General features: G+C 39.3%; 1 pseudogene across 1 annotated transcript in view; it reads right to left on the bottom strand.

Annotated features, from left to right (window-relative positions):
• The window catches only part of LOC105420473 (large ribosomal subunit protein uL2-like), a 28586-nt pseudogene continuing 4646 nt past the window's right edge, over positions 1-23940 (bottom strand). Inside the window, exon 2 of the transcript XR_016056441.1 lies at positions 1-864. The product of XR_016056441.1 is annotated as a large ribosomal subunit protein uL2-like (transcript). The remainder of the gene's footprint in view (positions 865-23940) is intronic.

Genomic DNA, 23940 nt, shown 5'->3' with positions numbered 1-23940 from the left:
TTTGGGTACAAAATCCAAATGAATTTCTTGAATGTTATAATACATCTATTGGATCTAATCCTATGGTCAAAAGTATCATGACCTCTTTATACAAAAAATAAATATTCTCTCAAGCAAAATGTATATTTGCACCTGCTGGAGCACGAAATCTTCATGTCACGTTACAAAAATCCTTTCATTAATTTCATTGATTCTCACCAATGTGTGATGCGTTAGGGGCCGTCTCTCGTGCAAATGACATAACTAGGCTCTCTCTGGAAAGCTCTCTCAAGAACAGGTAGAACCACAAGAATTCTCACTGTAATATTCTACTGAATTTGCAGAAGAAATGAGAACTTAATAAATGCTCTCGGCTCACACGAAGACCAAAATGCTCCTAATCTCACGGCTCTCTAGCTCATATGAAGACTCTCTCCCCAGCCCCCAAAAAATCAGAAATCCAATGGAAGTCATGAATTTGCAGAAGAAATAAGAACCAAAATATGCTCTGGAGCTCATATGAAGATTTATTCCCCCCCTCTAACCTCAAGCCTTATCAGCCTTTGCAGCCGTAGCAGCGGCCTGCCCTCAAAGCCGACCAGTCCTCCTAGCAGCAATGGGCCCAACCTTTTGACCAGGAGGCGCATCTCCCCACTGTGCTTGCATGACCTATGTGCTGGTGGTTACCACCTCCATGAGGGTGCTGAACTGGATTTATGGCCACAACTCAAACCTTTGGCCAATAGTTTCTCTTCACTCTATTTGTGGTAAACATTGCCTGCTTTTAACAATGGTTTCTCTGTCCTCCCACCTCCTGCTACTTGCCCTATTATGGCCCGGAAACCACTTGGAACCACCTTTTTCACACCAGAGAGAAGCTTGATTCTGCGGTCAAATGTGCAAGTGAAGTTGGTACTGAAGAAAGAGCGAGAGAGAGAGAGCAAGTGAAGTTGGTACTGAAGTGAGAGAGAGAGAGATGTTCTCAAGCATCAGGCTTATAACGATGCGATGAGAACCAGTTGTAATTTACTTTGATTATCCATTTTTTCGAGCTGCAGCGCTCGATCATTTCAGTGTAAACAGGAGTTGCAGAAGATAATAGATGGGATGGGACAATGTATATGATTTTGTTATAGAAAACAGATTTAAACCGTTGAACCTGTTGAGTATCTATTAAGGGCGTGTGTGATTATTGGAAGCTGCAGCTTCTGGTACTGTAGCACTTCCCATGTTTGTTAAACATGAAGTGCTACGCTGTTTGGAAGTCATACCTTCCAAAACAGCACCAAAAAAAAAGCTTTAATTTGGGTAAGCTGCAGCTTCCAATAATGGGGAAGCTTCCGTAGCACCCGATGGAAGAGGCGGCTTTGCCTCTTCCACTGATCAAACACGCTCCAAATTTTTTATCCATTTCTTATATAAGTTCCGAGAACTTCATCACAGGTCACAAAGACCATCCAAGTGCTTCCACAGTTCTTCATTACTAATTCAGTTACACATTATAACATATGCTGACGAGTCATGGAGATTGATAATAATAACGAAAAAGTTTAGAGGAGGCAACCTTCTAATGTAGAACTACGGATGCACCTCAAAAATCCATCGAAAAAAGTAGTTTTAATGTTGAAAGATCCTTTAAATGATCATCTCGACATCGAGATGTATGATCATAAAAGATGAAAAGATTTTAAGCGACAGAAATAGAGCATTTTACAGCATATTATCTACACCGTCTATGTTCAAGATTTTCATATGTTTATAAATCTACTTGATTTTAACCATTTTTAAAATTTAAAATTTAAAATTTTATAATTAGATATAAAAATAGATTTTGAGATAATCCTAATAACATTTTAATCAAAATTATATACCATAATAAAATTTGAAGGTGCACCTTACCTCTACAGCTACGGATGCATCCGTATGCCAACTGCACCGTAATAATAATTACAGTGCGTATACAATGGTCCCGAGGTGCATACTATACTTTTATTCCCTTGGGGAAAAGACATTGTAGGATTTTTTCCATCTCAAATTTTGGGGAACAACCTAATAATCAAAGGAAAAAATTTGGGGTGGCAATGGGTCGGGTCCAGCTGGACCCGTACCAGTACCTGAAATAGCCTATACAGACTCGGACCCGGACCCGTACCCGTACGCGTACAGGTCCAATTAGACGTACCCATACCCATATCCGATGGGTAGTGTTGCATTTCTTTGTGGCTTGTATTTCTGTCCGAAGGCTCTGCTCTTCAGGGAAGACTATCTTTTTCTTCTCTCTCTAGAAAGGGAAGAAATGGTTCACCACCATCGCCACCATCACCAGCAGCAGCGGAGCAAGTGTGATGAAGAGGCAGCAGAGGCCCAAGCCTTCATGGATTGCGCAAACCTCTGCAAGAAAAGCAGGCCCCGCATTCTGAGGCTCCTTCATCTTTTCTATTCTCTTGTGGCCTCATCTTTTCTCCCATGGCGCCCTCCTTCCTCTGTATGTTCCCTCTCTCTCTATCTCTTTCTTTCACTAGAAAATAACTTTTCTTTCTCTCTCTAAATAAATAAAATAACTTTGCTCTGTGGGTTGAGAAAATTTTTTAGTCCCACATTAAAAAGATTTAGAGAGGTATGTGAGGGGGTTTGCTATAAAATAAAAGAAAGCTAGAGTGAGAAAGCATACGAACTTGGGTGGGTCAACCAGTTTTTGGGTCCCTGGTCGGGTACGGGGCGGGTCCAACAACACCCATACCTGTACCTGAAATTTTTGGGTATACATTGTGGGACCCAGACCGATACCCACGGGTCCAAATTTGGACCCATACCTGGACCCAGTTCGGGTATACCCACAGGTCCGGGTCCACTGTCAGCCCTAGAAAAACTTTATGGTTGCAACCTTAAAATGTAGAATTCAAGGTGCACCTCAAAAATCCATTGTTTGGATGCTGGAAAACCTTCTAATTGATCATCTTGACATCAATATATATGAATATGAAAAGAAAAAGCCACTGCAAGAAGAGTTTAAACCATAATGGCCATTAGTTCTAACAAAGTGCCAGCATGTCAATGATTGGCACAATAGGAACTTCGGTGAAGCTCTTGAAATGTTCGACTAACATGTTCATCCCACAAACAAGAAGGAGAAGCTGGTCTAGGGACTGAAAAACAAAGGAGCATCCTCTTGTGAAATCTTTCTACCAAGCTCTCACCCACTCGACCATGAGCTAAGCCACTTCAAGAAGAGTTTAAACCCTAATGGCCACAAAAAGGGTGGTCTATTGGATGATTAGTAGTTGCGAGAAAGTGCCAGCTCAAAACCAAAACTGAGGTGTTGAAATACCAAATCGAAGAGTATTTGACAAAATTACCAAAAGTACTCATTTTGTTTGATTAGTGTTGACCCAATTTTATGTGTATAGGCATAAAAATATACACACACACACACACACACACACCACAATACATAAATCATCAACACCATCATCATCATCGTCATCATCTGAGCTTTTTCCCAACTATTCGACATCCGCTACACGGATCTTGTTCCTCCATTCCGTTTTATCAAGGCCCATACCCTTAGTTAGACCATAAGTCACCATATCTTTTCTTACTACTTCCATCCATGTCCTTTGGAGCCTTCCCCTTATCCTTTTGGAGCCTTCCACTTGAACCAATTCACCTCTCCTAAACATTGTTGTTCTACATCGAAATTGCACATGCTAGGCGAACAAGTCTACTTTTCCTTATTTTATCGCCCATTGGAGCTGCTCCTAAGTTTATTCATTCCGAATCCTATCGTTGTCTTGCCACTCATCCATCTCAACATTCTCATCTCAGCTGCACTCATTCTACGGATATGTTGTTTCTTGACCTCCTAAAGTTCCATCCCGTAAAGCAAGACTGATCTTACAGGTGTCTTATAGAACTTCCCCTTTAGTTTCATTGGTATGCTATGATAAAATAAGACTCCAGAAGCACATCTTCACTATGTCCACCTAGTTCTAAATCTATTAATAACATCTTTCTCAATTTCTCTTTTCTCATAGATTATCGACCCAAAATATTGCAAATGATAAGTTTTTGGTACTTCTTGGCCATCAATCTTAACAAATTCCTTATTTATGCTCCTATTAATATTAAACTTACATTCCATATATTTTGTCTTAGTCCGGCCAACTTTAAAAGCTTTAGATTCTAAAGCATCCCCCCAAATTCTAGCTTTCCATTTACGCTATCTCTAATCTCATCAAATCAAAACTATACCAACAGCAAACAACATATACCACGGGACCTCATCCTATAGATGCCTAATTAACTCGTCTATAAATAAATGCCTAGTTAACTTGTCTATAAACAAGGCAAAGAGATATGGGCTTAATGCTGACCCCTGATGTAGGACTATTACCACTGAAAACTTACTTGTCTCTCTACTATTGTCCTCACATTAAGTAATGCTCCCTCATACATATGATCTAACCATGTCAATATATCCTTTTGAGACTTCTTTCTTTTGTAGCACCTACCAAATCAACACTCTAGGCACCTTATCCTATTGTATGCTTTTTCTAAATTAATAAAGAGCATGTGTAAGTCTTTCTCTCTTCTCCCTAAACTTCTCAAAAAAATGCCTCAATAGGAAAATAGCTTTAATGGTTGACCTCACTGACCTAAATCCAACTGATTTTCTAATACACACACACACACACACACACACACATATATATATATATGGAAAACCCTAAAAAACACCTATAGGCGAAATTGATAGTATTTCGCCACGCCACGAACATGCTATGTTTGTTGCGGTTTTGCCTTAAAAACCGCCATAGATCTATGGGAGCTGTGGCTGTTTCCCGAGTTTTTTTACGTGAAAAAATACCGCAACGAACATGCTATGTTCGTTGCGGTATGCTATTTCTGTTGCGGTACCGCAATGGACATAGTAGGTTCGTTGCAGTCTTTAAATCCACACCGTCCAAATAAATCGGACGATGCCGAGCTTATGGGCGAAAACACCGTTCATTTTCGCCCATAGGCATGGCGTAGTGGTTCTCTCTCTTTATATATATCTATATATCTATATATATATATATATATATATATATATATATATATAGGAAAATACTATGCAACGCCTATAAGCGAAAATGAATAATGATTTCGCCTACCCCCATCACCGTCCAAAGTTTATTGCACGGTCACGATTGTCCGGTAGTGTTTCATTTTTCATTACAAATCGGAATGACCTGAAATTTGAAGCGTGTATTCGTCAAAAATAGGGGAATCTTTGAAAAATAAAAAAAAATATTACATGAAAAAAATTGACCAAAATACCCCCGAAACTTTTCGGGGGTATTTTGATCAATTATTTTTTCGCAGATAATTTTTTTTATATTTTTATTAGATGCGCCTCAGTAAGATGTACATATCCTCTAAATTTTAGATCATTCCGATTTATAGAAAAAAAATGAAAAATAAAACACTACCGGATAATCGTGACCGCACAATGAAACTTGGACAGTGCTGAAGGTAGACGAAATCACTATTCATGTTCGCTTATAGGCATTAGGAAGACTTTTCCATATATATATATATATATATATATATATGAAACCATATAATAGCTGGGCAGCTATAATGAATAGTAACATAGGTGGAATGGGAGCCCTCAAATCTTCATCATGTGGTTCAAAATGCATATCACTATATGAATTTTAATATTTTTTCTAGAAATTGGATCATAATGAAATTTTAGACGTGTGTACTAAAAAATAGGGTGCACAATTAAAAAATATTTCCCAAAATATGTAATAACCGAAATACCCCTAAAATGACAGGGGTAATTTGGTCATTTTAAATTATTGAAAATAAACTTTTTATATTTTTGTATGGCACGCAATAGTGTTAGGTATATACACCCAAAATTTCCTCTTAATCAAATTTATAGAAAAAATAATAAAATTCATATAGTGATATGCATTCTGAACCACATGATAAAGATCTGACGGCTGGGATTCCACCCATATTACTATTTATTATAGTTGCCTATAGCCGGCCAGCTATTGTTAGCTTTATCATATATATATATATATATATATAGCACACACACACAAAAACTATTTATGGTCCAATGTCATTTTTGAATATATAGGGGGCCTCCTGGAATCCACAAATGAGCTCGCCTCCATGGACAAGCTTCACCACTTGCAGGTTCGGAACAGTTTGGCCATTATCAGAAAGGCCAAGCTCCTTCAAGGCTTCAACTCCTATTTGAAGATCTCAAAGAAACCCTAGCCCCACTGCCCCCTTCTTCATTTCTATGTTTTAGAGAACTTCTCGACACAATTTGAAAGGCGAAAAACCTCATAAATGAATGTAAATCAGGCAGTTGAGTATGGAAGACCGAGAGAGAATGAGAGAGAGAAGGCGGGTAGAGAGAGAATGGGAGAGAGAGAGGGAGAAACTTGAAGAGAATGAGAGAGAGGGTGGGTACAGAGAGGAAAAAAGGTATTTTTGTCCAAAAGTTCATTTGACTATTTGACTGGGAGGGTAAATATGAGAAAATATAGAGTTGGAATTTAGGGTATAATACAAAAAGTATTGGGGGTAGGATGTGTAGAAAGTTAAAATTGGGAGGGGGGGGGGATCCACAAGTTTACCCCATATCTTACCCCTATCGACAAGAAGACAAAACTTGGTCTGCAAATGTGCCATGATGACGATGACGAAAAAAAGGCCATGGAAAGAATACCCCATCGCAACGAAGTAGGATCTCTGATATATGCCATGTCAGGAGCAAGACCAGACTTACTCTTTGCCATGAGCATGACGAGCCGGTCTAATGCAGCCCGGGGATTGAACATTGGAAGGTGGTTAAGAGAGTCCTAAGATACCTAAACGGAATTGAAAAGTATGCGTTCACATATGGAAGGGGATAAAAAATTGTTGTGCAAGGTTATACAGATGCGAGTTATCAAAGGGGACCCTCATGATTTGAAATCTACATCTAGATACATGTTCATGGCTTGGTGGAGGCGTTATTTCTTAGAAATCAAAGAAACATGATGTTATGGCATTATCCATCACGGAATCAGAATAGGTGGCATGTTGTCAAGTAGCCAGGGAGGTTCTATGGATAAAGAAGTTTCCCAATCAACTACAATTCGAGCCCATGCGATGCACATGTGTAAGGAATTGTGACAATCAAGCCGCAAGTTATGTGGCAAAGGAGCCACAATTTTATAAGAAGTCCAAGCATATCAAGTTGTACTACTACCATGTTTGGAATGAAGGACGACATGGAGAGATAGAGGTTATAAAGGCAATGTTGACAAACCCTTTGAGAAAGGGGCTAGTAGCAAATGTTTTTATTAAACATGTACATGGGATGGGGCTGAGAGAGAGTAAGGAAAAGAGATTCTAAGGCTTTCAAAGGCCATGTGGGAGATGTTGGGAGTTTGTGGCCATTTAAAGGTCTTAAAAGAGCATGTAATGAATTTTATAATAATAGAATAATCAACTCTAGTGGGGGTATCGTTCAGAGAGGCCAAAGTTGGCAACATTGATTCCAAGACTCATACTAGCTTGATGCGCTAAGCCGATTGAGTTCTAAAACCCTATAGACCTGGGCGTATAACACAGCCGAAAAGGTTTTGCAAGGTTGGCCCTTGATGAGGTCGGGAGATGCCCAAGATTGTTGGCCAAAGGATTTAGTGACCTTTGTGTGTGAATGGTAGGCCTGAAAGGACAAAAGCCAAATCCTCATCATGACCATTGCAAGGCAAGTACATACAATAGCCGTATTGAGAAGTGTGTACTATTGAGGGTGTGACATGTACATGTACAAGAGATTGCCCGCATGCACCAATTGCGATATGTGTACATCAGTGTATCAAAAAGCGCTAGGTGGGTCCTAAGCGGCTTGGGGGATCCAGGCCGCCTAGTGCCTAGGTGGCCGCCTAGGCGGGCGCCCAGTTGAAAAAAAAGTAAAAATCCCAACATACCATATTCCAAGTTGAAAAAAAAAGAAAAAAAGCTAGAAGTCGAGAAAAGAATTTTGATAATCCATATTGTTCAAACAGTAAACCGTAAAACCATACAAGTGTACGATATAAAAGTCAACACTCAATACAACAAAAATATACAGAAATTTAGAAAATATACATTCTAACAAAAGTCAACACTCATGACTCAACACAACAGTCAACAGACTCAACACTCAACAGTCAGCACCAAGACGCAAGAGTCGTCAATCATCATCATCATCATCAACAGAAGGAATATCAATAGGGCAAGCCACATCATATACATCAGAGTCGAGGCCATCATCATCAGAGTCATCTCCTTCTTCAATATAACGCTTGTCCTCCTCTGTTTCTTCTGAAAATGCCTCTTCCTCCTCTTCTTCTACCTTCCTCTTATTAATATGTGCAGTCTGTGCAGAAGAGGCCCTAAGAAACTTGGTTGCTTTACCCTCTTTTTTGTGCTTCTCTAAACTCAAATATTGTATAATTTCCTCCTTGGTAGCCTCAAGAACATTTTTACACGGGGCAACATCCCCCGTCATACTGGCAAGGTGTTTTTTAAATCGGGAAATGCCCCTATTAGTATCTTTTCCACAATAATTACATTTAATACGATTTTTATCACTTGGATTCGGGTTACAACCATACTTCCAACCCGGATCACCACTCCGACTAGAAACTGGAGAACAAGGCTTACTTTCATCCTTTTTGGTTCTTCGAAATTCAGAAGATGTCTAATCTCATCTCGAACTGCTTTAGGAACCTTTGTACAAGACGCAACATTACCTCTAACACCAGCAAGGTGTTTTTTGAATCGGCTAATACCCCCATTGGTATAAATTTCACAAAACTTACACCTTATACAATTTTTATCATTTGGGTTTGGGTTGTACCCATACTTCCAACCCGAATCACTTTTTCTAGAAGTAGCAGAAATAGATCTATGACAAGGATTTTGTTCTTGTTTTTGTTTTCTATAACTTAAAAATTGCTTAATCTCCTCCTTGATAGCTTCAAAAACATTTTTACAAGGGGCAATATCCCCCTTAATACCGGCAAGATGTTTCTTAAACTAGTTTATGCCTCCTTTTGTATTTTGTTCACAAAAATTGCATCTAACACAATTTTTGTCATTTGGATTCGGGTTGTATCCATATTTCCAACCCGGATCTGGACTCCGACTAACTCCTGAAGAAGACATCTCAAAATAAAACAAGCAATCTAAAAAATGCACTTACTTTGGTTGCTTGAACTCCAAACTTTGAGAAACACTTCGATGATTCGATCCAATGAAATGTAGTTTTTTGGAGGTTTCTGTTACTCTAAAAAAGGTTCTGGTGGGTTTAGGGTTCAAATGAACCTAAAAGACATCATTCTTAATATGGAGATGGAGTACCTAAGTATATTGGCATTTTTTCTTAACAAAGTTGGATCCAAATCCCATCAAATAATTTTAAAATGTGTAAATTTTATGTTAAATGATTAAATGATATTTAGAACATTGATATGAATTCTTAAATAGCTTTGGATATTTTTACTTTTATCAAAATAGATTTTAAAAGGGATAAAATTGATTTTTTAAAAAAAATAAAGTATTCAAAGAGAAAAATAAAATATCTTATGCTTTTTTAACCATCATTTTTATTGTTTAAAATTTTATTTTTTTGAGATAAGGTTAACTTATTGTTTTAAAATTTATTGCTTTTCTAAAAATAATTTTTATTGTTTTAAAATTTATTTAAATTTGCGAGGGCACAAAATACAATGTGGCCCACCATATTAGGCCCATTTAGAGGGGGCGTGGGGCCCACTATGGACTCCATAAGTAGGACGCCCCACTTTTTGCTTATTTACTCATTTTCTCATAGTGTGGCTTGATGAAGAAGCCTCATAGGTTGATTTAAAATTTGAAGTAAAGGTTTATGAAATGAGGGTTTTCACAATAGGAAGGTGTAGAGGTTGATTGGAATTAAATAAGAAATACATAGAATATTTCTCTACACAAAACATTTGATGCCATTAGGTTAAGAAAGCTGAGGAACAAGATTCTAGCACCTTCCTTTAGATCATTACAGCTAATCTAAGGATTGTAAGGCTAAGATCTCTCACCGCACAAGTCACCAATGATATACGGTCAAGATTGAATCTCTATAATGATAGCTAACCCTAATTCCCAAAACCCTACACTCAAAGTTATATATACATCACATTAGGGGTCCATTCTCTACACCCCTAACTTGCTCATCTCTCTCCCCCTTCCTCCTGAGGTGGCACGCCACTATCCACTCTCATCTCTCTCCCCATCTCAAACACTTCAAAAGAAAAAGAGGGGCGCACCTAATATGCTTGTGAAGGGGGCACGCCCCACATAGTAGTGATCAAGAGAAACCCAATACTTTTTTTTTTGGAGTAAAGTTAACTTTTGTATTGATAAGAGAAGTTACATTATAGATGTGTGGTAGTCCGAGAGAGCCCTCTAGGCGGGTCTCTCAGTAAATAATAGATAAGCAGACCTTATACAAGAAATGGGCTTATATACTTGCCAGATTACAAAAGATTTACAGTAGGTTCACAAAAATTTGGGCTTATAGAATTGCCTGATTACAATGAGATGTTCTACGTTGTGTGCCCACTGTGGTCCAGAGTAAAAAAGAAGATGGGCTAGGCGTGGTCTTCTTCTTGGGTCCTAGCCCCGCCTTTCGTCAGAAGATCGACGAACTCGTTGGACGTCCTCCAGATATGCTTCCATGGGATGACCATATCCTAGCAAATTTAAGCAATTTCATAAAAAATCGAAGCTAGGTACCATGGAGGTGGTGTCATCCAGGTTGCCAAGGAGATAATATTGTGTGCGTCTCCTTCCATTAATAGGTGTGGTCCCAAGGAATGGTTGAAGCTTTTGAGACCTAACATGGCTTTAGCGTATTGAGAATCTTTATGGCCTAGATGCTCAAAATAGGTGAAGAGAATATTGCGATGATGGTCTCTAAGACACCTCTGGCTCCTGCAGGGCCGGGGTTTCCCAGAGAGCAACCATCGAAATTGAGCTTGATGGTGCCCTCTGGCGGTGGCAGCCAGTTGTTAGGTCTTTGCACCTCTCGTGGTTGGTGGTAGAGTATGTTTTCCCATTGGCTTAGAAAGGTGTTCGCTGAAATGCCAGAGAAAATCCTGTAGTTGGATGCTCAGAATGTTACTAGAGAAGTAACCTTGTGACCTTGGAATATTATGGTATTCCTAGCAGACCAGATCACCCATATGGAAGTGGCGATGGTGGCCTTCCAAAAGGTTCTTCCGGCCTTCGGCCAATTTGATGCATGTTCCGAGGAAATTAGGGCCTTGACTGTCGGTGGAGTAACCCATTGGAAATCAAACAGCTGCAATAATAGACTCCAAAGGTTGTGAGCTAGCTTGCAGTGGATGAAGAGGTGTGGATTCAATTTTTCCTTGCTCAAACACATGGCACATCTGTTGGGGATTGGAATCCCTCTCTTTTGAAGCTGGTCCACTGTGAGTGCCCGTTGAGAACAAGCAATCCAGTTGAAAGTCTGAACTTTGGGAGGGGCAATTGTGTACCAGACCTTAGAAAGGATAGAAGTAGGATTAAGAGGAAAGGTGGGGGGGTTAGATGAGTCTTTTGTAAAACAAGGCCACCGAGAAAATACCAGAGGAGGCTAGAGTCCATACCATGGAGTCCCTCCCTTGTGTAAAGATGAAGATGGAATGTAAAGCTGCCGAGAGTGACAGGAAGTGGCTGGTTTCCTCGTCTGAGAGCTTTCTTCTGAATGAGGGGTTCCAAACTCTTCGGCCTCCTGACAGTACCATTTCCTTTGCAATGGTAGAGTCTTTGTTCGAGGCAAGAGAGTAAAGGGAGGGAAAAAGGTTCCTTAGGGGAGTGTGTCCTAGCCAGAGATCTGACCAAAAGCGCACTCTTGTTCTTTCTCTTGGATGGAATCTAATAAATTTCTTGACCTCTGAGAGGGAGGAGGCAAACGACTTCCACGCTTCTGAACCTCTACTCTGCTGCCTCCTCTCAGGCACCCAAACTCCTTCCGAAATCCTATATTGCTGCGTACGACTTGAGCCCAAAGGGAGTCTGTCGAAGTGGCTAGGTGCCACCACCATTTCCCTAGAAGGGCCAAGTTATATTTTTTAAGGGTTCTAATCTCTAGCTCTCCCTGGTATTTGGGTAAGTAGATCTTGTCCCACGGTATTAAGTGGTATTTGTTTCTCTTGTCCTGTCTTGACCAGAGGAAATTCCTCATACACAGCTCAAGGCGGTTGGTCACCGAGGTTGGCATGTGGAAAAGAGACATGAGGTAGACCGGAGCATTTGCTAAGGTAGCTTTTATCAAGGTGGTACAGTCAGCCATAGAGAGGTATCTCCCTTTCCACCCTGCAAGACGCCTGTCAACCTTGTCTATCACATGAGACCACCGTCTCTTTTTTGGTTTCCCCAATCCCAAGGGTAGACCAAGGTAAGTTGTGGGAAGTTCCTCCACTTTGCATTCCCAATTTGGGATAATCGCTCTGATTTCAACATTCGGGAGTGCCACTCCCATCATCTTCGATTTTTCCATGTTAACTTTGAACCCTGTAACCACTTGGAAGCATTTGAGATAAACCCTCAGATTATCAATTTATTCTGGCGAGGCATCAAGGAACACCAAAGTGTCATCTGCATATTGCAGATGAGACATTGTTGGGCTTTGGGGACTACTCTTGAATCCAATGAGGAGACCTTCCAGGTACAAATGGGAGATTGAACAGCTGAAGACTTCTGCTATAATCGCTAACAGGAAAGGGGAGAATGGATCCCCTTGGCGTAGCCCACTCGAGGATGGGAAGAAACCTTTTAGGGTTCCATTGATGAGAATCGAGAAGTGAGGATGAGAGTAGCAACCTCTGATCCACTTTCTCCAAAGGTCCCGGAATCCCATTCTAGCCATTGACTCATCCAGAGTCGACCAGTCAACATGGTTGTATGCTTTCTCCCAGTCTCTCTTGAAGATAAGACCAGGCTTCTTGGACATGTGCTTTGAGTGAAGGCACTCGTGTGCTACTAAAGCTCCGTCTAGGATTTGCCTATCTTTGATGAAAGTTGTCTATGACAACGAGATGATTAAATGAAGGACTTGTTGTAGCCTTGAGGCCAGAACCTTGGCCAGAATGTTGCAAGAGGAATTGAGCAGGCTGATTGGACGAAAGTCATTTAGTTCTTCCGCCCCTTCGACATTGGGGACTAAGGCTATGAAAGTGGCATTGATGGCTTTGTGGAGGATTCCCCGATGGAAGAATTCCTCGAGAAACCTTAAGTCTGGAAAGAAGGTTTCCCAAAAAAATTTAAAGGGTGCTATGGGAAACCCGTCTGGACCGGGGGCTTTGTCTTTGGCTAAGCCATCAATAGCCTTTAACTTCCAAGAAAGGTCGCTCTAGCAAGACTGCCCGGTCCACAAGAAGGGTTAAGAAATCAAGAGTCGTCATCCTCAGTCTTGGGCCCGAGGGGTAGCATATAGGGCCTGGAAGAAATCAAGGATGGCCAACTCGATTTCCTCAAGTTGTACCACATAGCGATTGTCCACTTTGATTATCAAAATGGTATTGTCTCTTTTGCGACAATTAGCTATCCGATGAAAGAAGCCCGTATTTTGGTCCCCTGCTTGCAGCCTGTTAACTCTTGACCTCTGGTACCAATACAGTTCGTCTTTTTTTAGGATAGAGAAGTATTTCAATTTTGTTTTGGTTCTGAGGTTTGATTCTGTGTCTGTTAGAGGTCTGGACTCCTTAGTACGATCTAGGTCTTGGATGGAATTTAGTAGAAAGGACTTGGTTTGGGAGTAGTTACTGGGGATGGACTTACTCCAAGTTTTGAGGGAGGCTTTGAGGAGTTGGATTTTGGTTTGGAGCCTATAACCTGCTCTTCCCGAAACCTGGCCGGAAAAGATGTTCCACCAAATTGGAATCAGGGTGGGGAGACACTCCTCTTGAAGCCAGGCTAATTCGAATAAAAAGCCTAACTGCTAGGATGTCCATGAGGATGGGGCAGTGGTCAAAGGTGGGTTTAGGTAAGGCCATGGCATGAGAGCCCGGAAAGTGTTCCTCCCAATTCAAAGAAAGAAGGAATATGTCTATTTTAGAGTCCGAGAAGTCCCTCATTCCATGAGAGATTGTGGGATTGGAGTTCCTCTCATGTAACCATCTTGTGATGTTGAAGTCCCCACCCATACACCAAGCAGGATGGGGTACGGAAGCGACGTGGTCCAAATCTGCTCAGAGCCGTAGTCTAAGAGAGGCTGAATTAGGGCCGTAAATGGTCGAAAATTTCCATGGGAGATCGTCTGATATGCAAGAGAGAAGTACGGTGACAGAGAACTCCCCTAGGTGGGAAGAGAGGAGGATGTGTTCTGATGGGTTCCAGATCACCCATATACCCCTTGATGCCCCGTCCGTAGGCAGAGAGACCCACTGGCAAGGCCTTCTACCCCAGACCTAGCGAATGAGTTGGAGGGTGGACTCTGGTTGTTTAGTTTTTGTGAGGGCAAGTATCGCGGGGAGGTGTTTTAAGGTCAAGTCCTAAACTGCCTCCCTTTTGGACGATCGTCCCAAACCTCTTACATTCCATGTAAGAATCTTCATGGTTCAAACGTGGGGGTGAAGGAGGAGGCTAGTCTAGCAGACCTCCTCGGATATGGAGAGGTGGTTGGGGCCAGGAGGCTGTCTAAAGGCTGTCCCACGTAGGAGATTGAGGAGAAAAGGTTGAGAAGTTCCCTTTGTCCTTTGAATCTCACCTTCAGCCGGCTCTGCGCGTCTGCGAGTATAAATTTGGGAGCCGGTCCTTCAGGGCCATCGTGTTGGAACCCCATGATCCGGTAAATTTCCTTCATCCTGTCCAAATCGTTGTTTTTCCCATCCCCGTCTACCTCCTCTAGGTTGTCATTTGCCGAAGAGGGAGAGATGGGCAGGGTTGGTGCCTCAGTCGACTGAAATTAGGCGCACCCTGAGGAAGAGAAGGAAGAGAGACCCAATACTTTATTCACATGCTCTCATGTTTTAAGAGAAGGTTTTAGCCAAACTTCCCATTTCCTGAATTCAAGAAAGAACCAAAGATCTTGTGCGTCATTGCTGGCGGAAACCCGATGTACTGTGTACCAAGTCCATTAGAGGTAATCTTTTGGCAAACTGCTTCAATATGTTAAGTTGTGCTTTTCTTGTGTTACGAATATCCATTTATGTATTTTTGGCTATGCAATGAGAAAGGTGGAAACAAGTGAATCCTTTTCTTGGATTTTTGTTTACTTCTGGTATTGTAAAAGAAAATTTTTAACTATACATATTGTGCTATTTCACGTCGTCCACTTCCACGAAATGCTACATAAATTTAGTCATGAGTGTTTGTAACTATCAAGGTTCAAAAACGTGGAGGTGGGCGCCTAGACACAAAGGCATGTATTGACTTTTTTTTAAAAGTTCAACCCCCCACACCTTCCTCATTTAATGGCATACAAAATTGTCTTTTTTTTTTATAATGAGTAAGTTTTGTACATAACATAGTTGTCTTTTTTTTTTATTTAATGAGTAAGTTTTGTATAAAACATATTGTTAAGAAGTCGGTACATATCAAACATAAATATTTATGACTTCAAAATGTAAAGGAAATAATTAGAACTCAAAAGGAACATTGAAATACACCAACCTTCTTGAAGCATAATCGATATCGGCCAAACCAAATGTTTGGGTTTCCAAATCTCCTCTTTTACCACCACTGTAAGCCTCAAAAAGATTGGGGATGAATATCCTTTAATTTCATGATCATTCGAGAAGGTCGAAAAAAATTTCAATCTATACAAATCTGCAAATCTTGCTTTTTCAAGTTGTTTCTCACTCTAAACTTCACTAAAAATGCTCTTTGGGGCAAGAATGACCCCCAAAACCTTTTTACCCCTTTTCAAGGGGTAAAATGATGATTTTAGATATTGCCCGAATGGCATTTTCCACCACTAGGCCAGGCGGCACCTAGGTGCCTGCCTTTTATGCCGCCTAGGCAGACACCTAGATGGACAATGCCTAAAGCATGCCGCCTTGCCTACGACTAGGCATTTTTTAAAAAAGGCCGGCTAGGCAGCAAGGTAGCAGAATTTTTGTTAATTGGTAAGTGTTTTCCTATATATAAAAATATATAAAAATATATAAAAAGATAATCTATAATTCACAACCCTTAGTAGTTGAAATTACAACGGTTAATGGGTAGCATGAGTTGTGAAGGGTGTATTTACTAACTATGTAGTTTCTTTTTTACAAAAGTTTCTTTTGTGATATCTTCCTCATCAAGTAAAGGTGGTTGTGTAATTATCACTAAAAGACAAGAGGTACTTTTGTCATTTCATAAAGGATAAAGTTGAAATTTTTACTAAAAGACAAAGGTACTCAAACAAAGTTTCGGGACACTGACTTTCAAAATACCATTGTACTTCTTTAAAAATTTCAAATATCCCCTTAGTTAATGATTAAGTTACCTATTAAAATAATTTTTTAAACAATAAGTAATGATTCTTTGATAAATACAGCCATCAGAACCCATTCTAACATTACACCTTCTAAAGTTACTCCATGTGGGTTTGTTCAGGTTAACAAACTATCAAAATACCAAGGTTAATGTTAGAATATGTTGTGATAGGCAAATTATCAAAACTTCATTATTTTTTGTTTAAGTAATTATTTTTTTATAAGTAACTTATTAATTAAGAATATATTTTGAAATTTTCACACAAGTACAATGTTGTTTTGGAAGTCTGTGACTTGGAACTTTATTAGTACTATACGATCATTCTTCAGTAAAAAATTCAACTTCGCCATTTTAAAGATGACAAAAGTACTCATTGTCTTTTAGTAATAATTACACATTGCTTAATAAGTAAGCTCCTATAAAAAATAACTCTTTCTAAAAACACAAAGCAAATAATTAGTAAATTCACAATTCACAACCCATTCTAACATTAAGAAATCGTATTTCCAAGGGATGCGAATTATATATAAGGAAAATTAGAAAATTATATATTGCCCCCAAATTCAACTTTCTAGACATCCTACCTCCCATAACATTTTGTATCACACCCTAAACCCCAATACTATTTTTCCTTATATTTATCCCACAAATCAAAAAGTCAATAACTCTCTTCTTCTCTCTCATTCTCTAGTAATGCGGTCTGGCACATAGGGTGCCGAACCAAAAAAATTTTGCAGTCCGGCACAAAAAAGTGCCAAACAGCAAAAAACATTTCGGTCTGGCACTTATCTCAAATCTACTCGGTCCGGCACACTGGCTGTTGAACCGCGTTACAAGCCACATTACTAGAACTCAATGCGGTCGCATTATCGTGAATAAGAGAGAATGAGAAAGAATGAAAGAAAGAGAGAGAAAGAGAGAGGGAAAGAGAGAGGGAAAGAGAGAGAATGGGTTTTTACTTTGGGAGAGAGTGTGGGTAGAGAGTCACGTGACTCCAAAAGGGAGAGAAGAGAAAAATGGCATCATTTTTGTCCTAAATTATTGACTTTTTGATTTGGGAGGGTAAATATAAGGAAAAATAATATTAGGGTTTAAGGTGGAATACAAAACGTTTTGGGGGGTAGGATATCTAGAAAGTTGAATTTGGGATGGTATCTATAATATATATATATATATATATATATATATATATATATATATATATGCAACACAAAAGGAAAAGGAGAGAACAAAATTTTTCAATATAATTCAAGGCCAAATACCTATATATATATGCAACACAAAAGGAAAAGGAGAGAACAAAATTTTTCAATATAATTCAAGGCCAAATACCTACAATTTTGTTCCAGGATGTCATCTCCTGGCAAAATGCTTCCAATTTTGTTTGGGAATGTGATCTCCCAGATCTGGTTAAGCCGACCCTCTTAGACTTCCTGCCTTGTACCATGCCAGGAAAAACCCTAATGCGTTCAGCTGTGTGTGTGTGTGTGTGTGTGCAAGTTCAGTTGGGTGTGGTTAAGGTTTAGTTGGGGTTAGACTTTCAGTCTCTAGAATGAGAACCAAGTAAAGCTGGGTTCGTGGTCCCACACATCATTGAACCCCAATAATCGAAAGTCATTTAGTAAGTGGTCGTGATCCCTTGGAGGTATCAAAGTATACTCTTCATGGCTTGCCAATGCTTTGGACCCGGATTACTCTAGTAGCAACTATGAAACCCTAAGGCATAACTTATATCTGCTCTCCTACATAGATTGCCTATTGCACTTGCATAAGGTACATGGGACATCTTTCCCTTTCAACCTCCATCTTTGGACAAAGATTTAGACTAAATGTATGACTATTCTCAACATGAGGATCAAAGGACTTAACAATTGTGTATCGTACATCGCTTTAAATTTTTTCTAATGTAAGTCGCTTGAGACAAATGAAAGAGTCTCGTAGATAGATTGCGCTCAGGAGTATGAAATTTTCTGCATAGTGTTTGACTCATACACATAGGTCCTTTTTAATCGTTGAAAATCCATAAGAGCTTACAACTCAATAAAGTTTCATGTATCACACTGTCTAGAGAATTCATCATCATCATCATTATCATCAAAGCCTTATCCCAAGTATTTGGGGTCGACGTCATAATAAGATGTGGCAAAGTTTTATATTGGCTTCCTACCTAGCACAACCCACCTCCTTTAGCAGGACTTGGAACGGGTTAAGGGAAAGTTTAAAGTCCTCACCCTTATTAGACCATGTCAGGAGAATTGCTCAAGTCAATAATGGACTTGCAAACCTATAAGCTTTCTACTCTTGCCCATGGACCTCATAGTCCTTCAGTTGTTCCATGAAAATATTTTCCTGCAGGTTTCATTAAGGAATGTTGTCTAAACATCCATTGGGTAAAGCTACAAATTCATGTACACCAGAATGGCAAGTATAGGTAAGTTGAGGTTAGTCTGACCATAGAGGAGAATGTCTGCTCATAGTCCACGCCTTGGACTTGGGCGAACCCCTTTACTACCAAACAGGTACTTACCTATGGCTCCATCATCCTTTCTCTTAATAATCAAGATTCACTTGTTCCCAATTGACTTCCTTCTTAGGGGAAGATCCACAAGTTCCCATACTTGGTTCTTTTATATGGACCTAATCTTCTCTCCATCATGACAATCCATTTGTTTGCATCAAATAAACTCAATGGTTCTTGAATCTTGATATAAACCCTGCTCATCCTCATCAACGGAGATGCATGTCAGACCTTCCCCTTTAATCGCAAAATGTCTCCAGGGAACTTTGACATGTGCACTCCTACAAGGTTCAGGAAAAATAGTAGCTCACCGCCTCACTCTCAATGTCCTCAATGACCATGGGAACACTCCCACTGCCATCTTCTAGTGGAGGAATCTCCTCGCCATCGTGCATTCGAGGTTCAATCATCTCATAGAGGTCTAGAATCATCCAAGACTTGCTTCCTGTTAGGGAACTTCAACTCAATGAAGTCCACATCACAAGATTCTCTCTCTCCTAGTCCACTTTCTTGAAACTGATAACAAAGGACATACCCCGTGGAATTCTCAAGATATCTAATTAAGGTACATCCAATGGACCTCTTGTCAAAATTAGTTGGCATCTAAGAAATATGAATGAAACGACTAGACCCCTAAGGACAGAAACAGGTCGATTCCGGTTTTCTATCAGCCCATAACTCAATACGATGAAATTTTAGGTGTGATTATCTAATAGGCATAACTTTGTATGAGGGTGTTAGAGTTGGACATAAAATATTAAGATTTTGGGGTAGCTCAAGAAGTAGAACGCAGTTAGCAAGGCCATGCTTGCTGATTATGCTCTCTAGATCATAAATTCTGCCATGAAATATTTAGTTTTCTTTACGACACCCTTTGTACAAAGTGAGCCCCTCGGCCTTCATGATGAGCCCATCTGATTTTGGGAGTTGCTCTAAGTAGTGACCGTTATTACATTTTGCCTAATAGTAGGATTTTGCAACAAAGATGCAAATACTCACTTGATCATGAGGGCTAAGATCTGAGCCTCTAAATCTTACTAAATGAAGATTACTAGCATATATAAGACAGGATATGCAAAATCTTCGATTTGAGTTGTTTTCGAGACTCAAAACTGTGCAAGATTCAATGATATCATATGTGAATGTGTAATAATAGGCTAACAAACTATTTCATCCATACAATTTATTGTGATCATTTGTTTCATTCACAATCAAAGACTACAAGGGTACCAAAGAACATAATTGCTGACCTTCTCAGAGGAGAGAAATTGGACAACAAGAATGACAATATGCGGCTTTGTAAAATCCAAAACCTGCTAGACGAGTAGAGCGTGTATGAGCACTTGATCATCATCATAAATCCCCCAAGGAAATGTGACCCATGTACATGGTTAGATGAAAGCTTACCAAGAGTGGCTTAAAAAGGATCATTGTGCATGCTTCACTACATTCAACAACATGCGAAACGACCTGATTGGGCAGCTTGAGAACTACCTGATCGCTAGGAAGAGGTGGTATGCATTGCAACTCCAGGTCGATGGCACTTCAATCACTAGATGCAGCTAGAACTCAAGATATACAAAATGTCACCAAATTTCTCTATGACAGAGTGCTTGACAAACATGTCACAAATGATATGGGACCTGAGTGCACAACTTGTTAAGTGATGAGTAATGAATACTGGTTGTGCTTTAAATCACTTCCTCAATGCTAGAAGAAAATGAGTTTTTCAAGCCGAGCAAGCCCAAAAGTAGATCGACCTCTATGGAATTATATTTTTTGTTATAGGTGAAAAATGAGAATGCATCTTTTTAGATAAAGTTGGTTAGTTGAGACCCCATCCAATCTTGAGAAGATAATTTCATGTGGTTGATTAATTTCAATTTGAGATAGGACAATCACAAAGAGAGAGAATCAAAGGAGTAAAAACCTTTATATAAAGGTTTATAGAGAGAGTTTGAATGCGAAGAAAAGAGGCACATACACCTCCCCCCCCCCCTCTCTTTCTTTACATAGAGGTGCCCACTCCCTTAATTTCCTCCCTTTGTGGCTATCCTATATAAGAATGAAATCAATCCAATTAACCATATGGACTTGTCTACTCAAGATGGATAGGATCTCAATGCCCAACTTAATCCAAAAAGATTATTACCCATTCTTCCACCCATAACATAAAATATAATGCCAACGAGGTTTGCCCCACCTACAAGAGGCAGATCATCCAAATCGAACATCTCTCACTCATCTCACAACGGGAGCACATAATGATGTTAGCCCCTCTTTAGCAATACATCACAATGCAAGAACTCTCCCATATACCATCAAGAAAATGTTCCATATACCTTACGAAGCAATGCATTTTTGCAAAAAGAATTGCATTAGTCAGTGCTACATAGACACTCCATTTTCCCTTTTGTGTCGTATATCAATACATGTCAACACCTGGACATGTGTCGACATGCCTAGACCTTGCCCAACACATTGTCCGTAAATGTCAGGTGATTTTATTGAATTTCAGTACATGCCTACACTTTATATAGAAGTGTCATCATTCTTTTTACAACTAAAGGATCACAGTCCATTTGGAAGACTAGATGCTTTTAAGATAAGAAAACTCCATATCAGATCCTATAGTGTACTTATTTTTAGAGTCTATTTTCAAAAATATATTAAACAATTGTGTGTTTTCTTAAAACATAAATAGTATTAACATGATTGGGACCCATGATGTGTGGAGAGTGGGCGGTAAGGCCCATCACCATGTGGACCAAACAAATTTGTAAATTGTTAACAAACAATTAACTATATAAAATATATATAGTTGATAGAAATCTCATTTGATTGAAAAAAAATGTTTTAATAGAAGAAATCAATTTTGTGCAAAGAAATGTCCAAGTTTTTGTACAACATTACTTTAAAATTTAAAATGTTTACATACTTGGTGGGATTTGAGCTTGGAATATTAATAGTTCTACCAACATAATTATCCAAAATATTCACAATGCTAAGCAAAATACTATTAGTATCCTAGTTATCAAGACCAAATCAGACCGATGGTTTGACAGATCGGACCATCGACCAGTGCCTTGGCTGGTCTAGTCTAAAGTAAAAACTAGGTTTGGTAAAAAACCAGTCAAAACTAGTATTTGATTCATATTGGCCGCACTGATCGGTGTGTTTTGACCGAGCAAACAAAGTTGTGCAATGTCATTTTCTAATATATTATATATTTTAATTATTATTCATATTTTTCTTTATATTTTAAAATCCAGACAAACTGGTTCAACCGACATCGGACCTATTTTGACTAGACCAATCCCCTCACCAGTTCGATAACTGGTCCAATCCTGATAGCACCGATTAATACTACTAATAGATTTTAAAAGCATCATTTTGAAAATAAAATGGAAAGTTCTTTTTATCATTTCTTGCATGCAATAAATTTCTATTTTAAAGTTGATAGTTGCTATGTTTTAATTTTTATCTATTATACATAAAAAAAAAATTATGAGAATCTATACATACATATATAAATATACATAAATAAATAAATAAATAAATATATATATATATATATATAGCGTTATCAGGATCACACAACCACCGAACCAGTGAGGGGTCTAGTCCAGTCAAAACCGGTCCGACTGTTGGTTGAACCAATTAGACCGGATTTTAAAAATATAAAGAACAACATGAATAATAGTTTAAAAATAAATATACATAAGAAAAAAGTTGGCCAACTTTGTTTAGTTGGTTGAAACCAGGCCGTTGGATCAGCCAAAGCCAATCTAATACTAATTTTGACAAGCTTTTTCACCAAACTTGGTTTTTACTTTGAACCAGACCGGCCAAGGCACCGATTGATAGCTCGCTCGGTCAAACCGCGTCCATCCAGTCTTTGATAACTATGGTTGTACAGAAACGTTGGGGCCATACTAAATTTTTATGCCAAAGTACTAGACATGGACTAGGCACGACACCTTTGTCCATGTCCATGTAATACTAATGTGGAACACCTCTTCTCTCCTACCGAAAACAGCTTTTGCCTGCCTTAGACCTGCTTGGCCACAATGGATTGAGTATCTCAAATAATCTCTCACGAGCCCTTTATGCTCAAGCGACTAGCCTACCCCCTCGTGCACACACACCTAACTCATCCAAGAAAATGTTGTCCTCATCAAAGACCAATTGTGCTTGATCTTAACACCAAGTGCCTAATGTGTCTCGCACATGTCTTTCATGTCAAAATTAAATGAAAACCACTACTTGGTGTCATCAACCATCCACATACAATGACATAATTATGAAGCTCTCCTTATGGCCTTTGAAATATACGCAATGGTCTCCGGCTCAATCATTGACAATCCATAATAGCCCACAACTCAATAAAATTTAATGCGCCACTTTTTATAAGAGCTCTTGAGTCCACAATTAGACTTGAAAAGTTTACAGTTACAAATTTATGTTTTTACCAATGGACCTCATGGCCCTTCGTAGTTCCATGTCAATCTCTTCCTCCAAATTACTATTAATGGAGACGTCTTTAATGCCCATTTGGTAAAGCTCCAAATCTAAGGAAACCATAATGGTGAATTAAGGTCATTCTCACCATAAAGGAGAACATCTCATAGTCTTTGCCCTCAACTTCAGCGTATCTTTATGCTGCCAAATGGGCCTTTGTAATTATTTATAATTCCATCATCCTTTCTCTCAATTGTTCACAACGGATTTTCCTCCTAGGGGAAGATCCACGATTTACCAAGACTCAGTTCATCTCCATGGAACTGATCTCCTCAACAGTTGCGGCAATGCACTTGCCTGCATCAGTTGCTCTCAATGCTTATGATATGAACCCAGTTCATCCTCATCAAATCAGATGCATGCTGGTAGCCCTTACCACGCACTCACCACATGTCATGGGTTCTAATCCT

Source organism: Amborella trichopoda, chromosome 5, assembly GCF_054954075.1.
Source record: "Amborella trichopoda isolate Santa Cruz 75 chromosome 5, AtrichopodaSantaCruz75HAP2 v2.0, whole genome shotgun sequence".
In the NCBI taxonomy this organism is placed as follows: domain Eukaryota; kingdom Viridiplantae; phylum Streptophyta; class Magnoliopsida; order Amborellales; family Amborellaceae; genus Amborella; species Amborella trichopoda.
The sequence above is the reverse complement of the archived record's forward strand: the minus strand, read 5'-3'. Positions and strand labels throughout refer to the sequence as shown.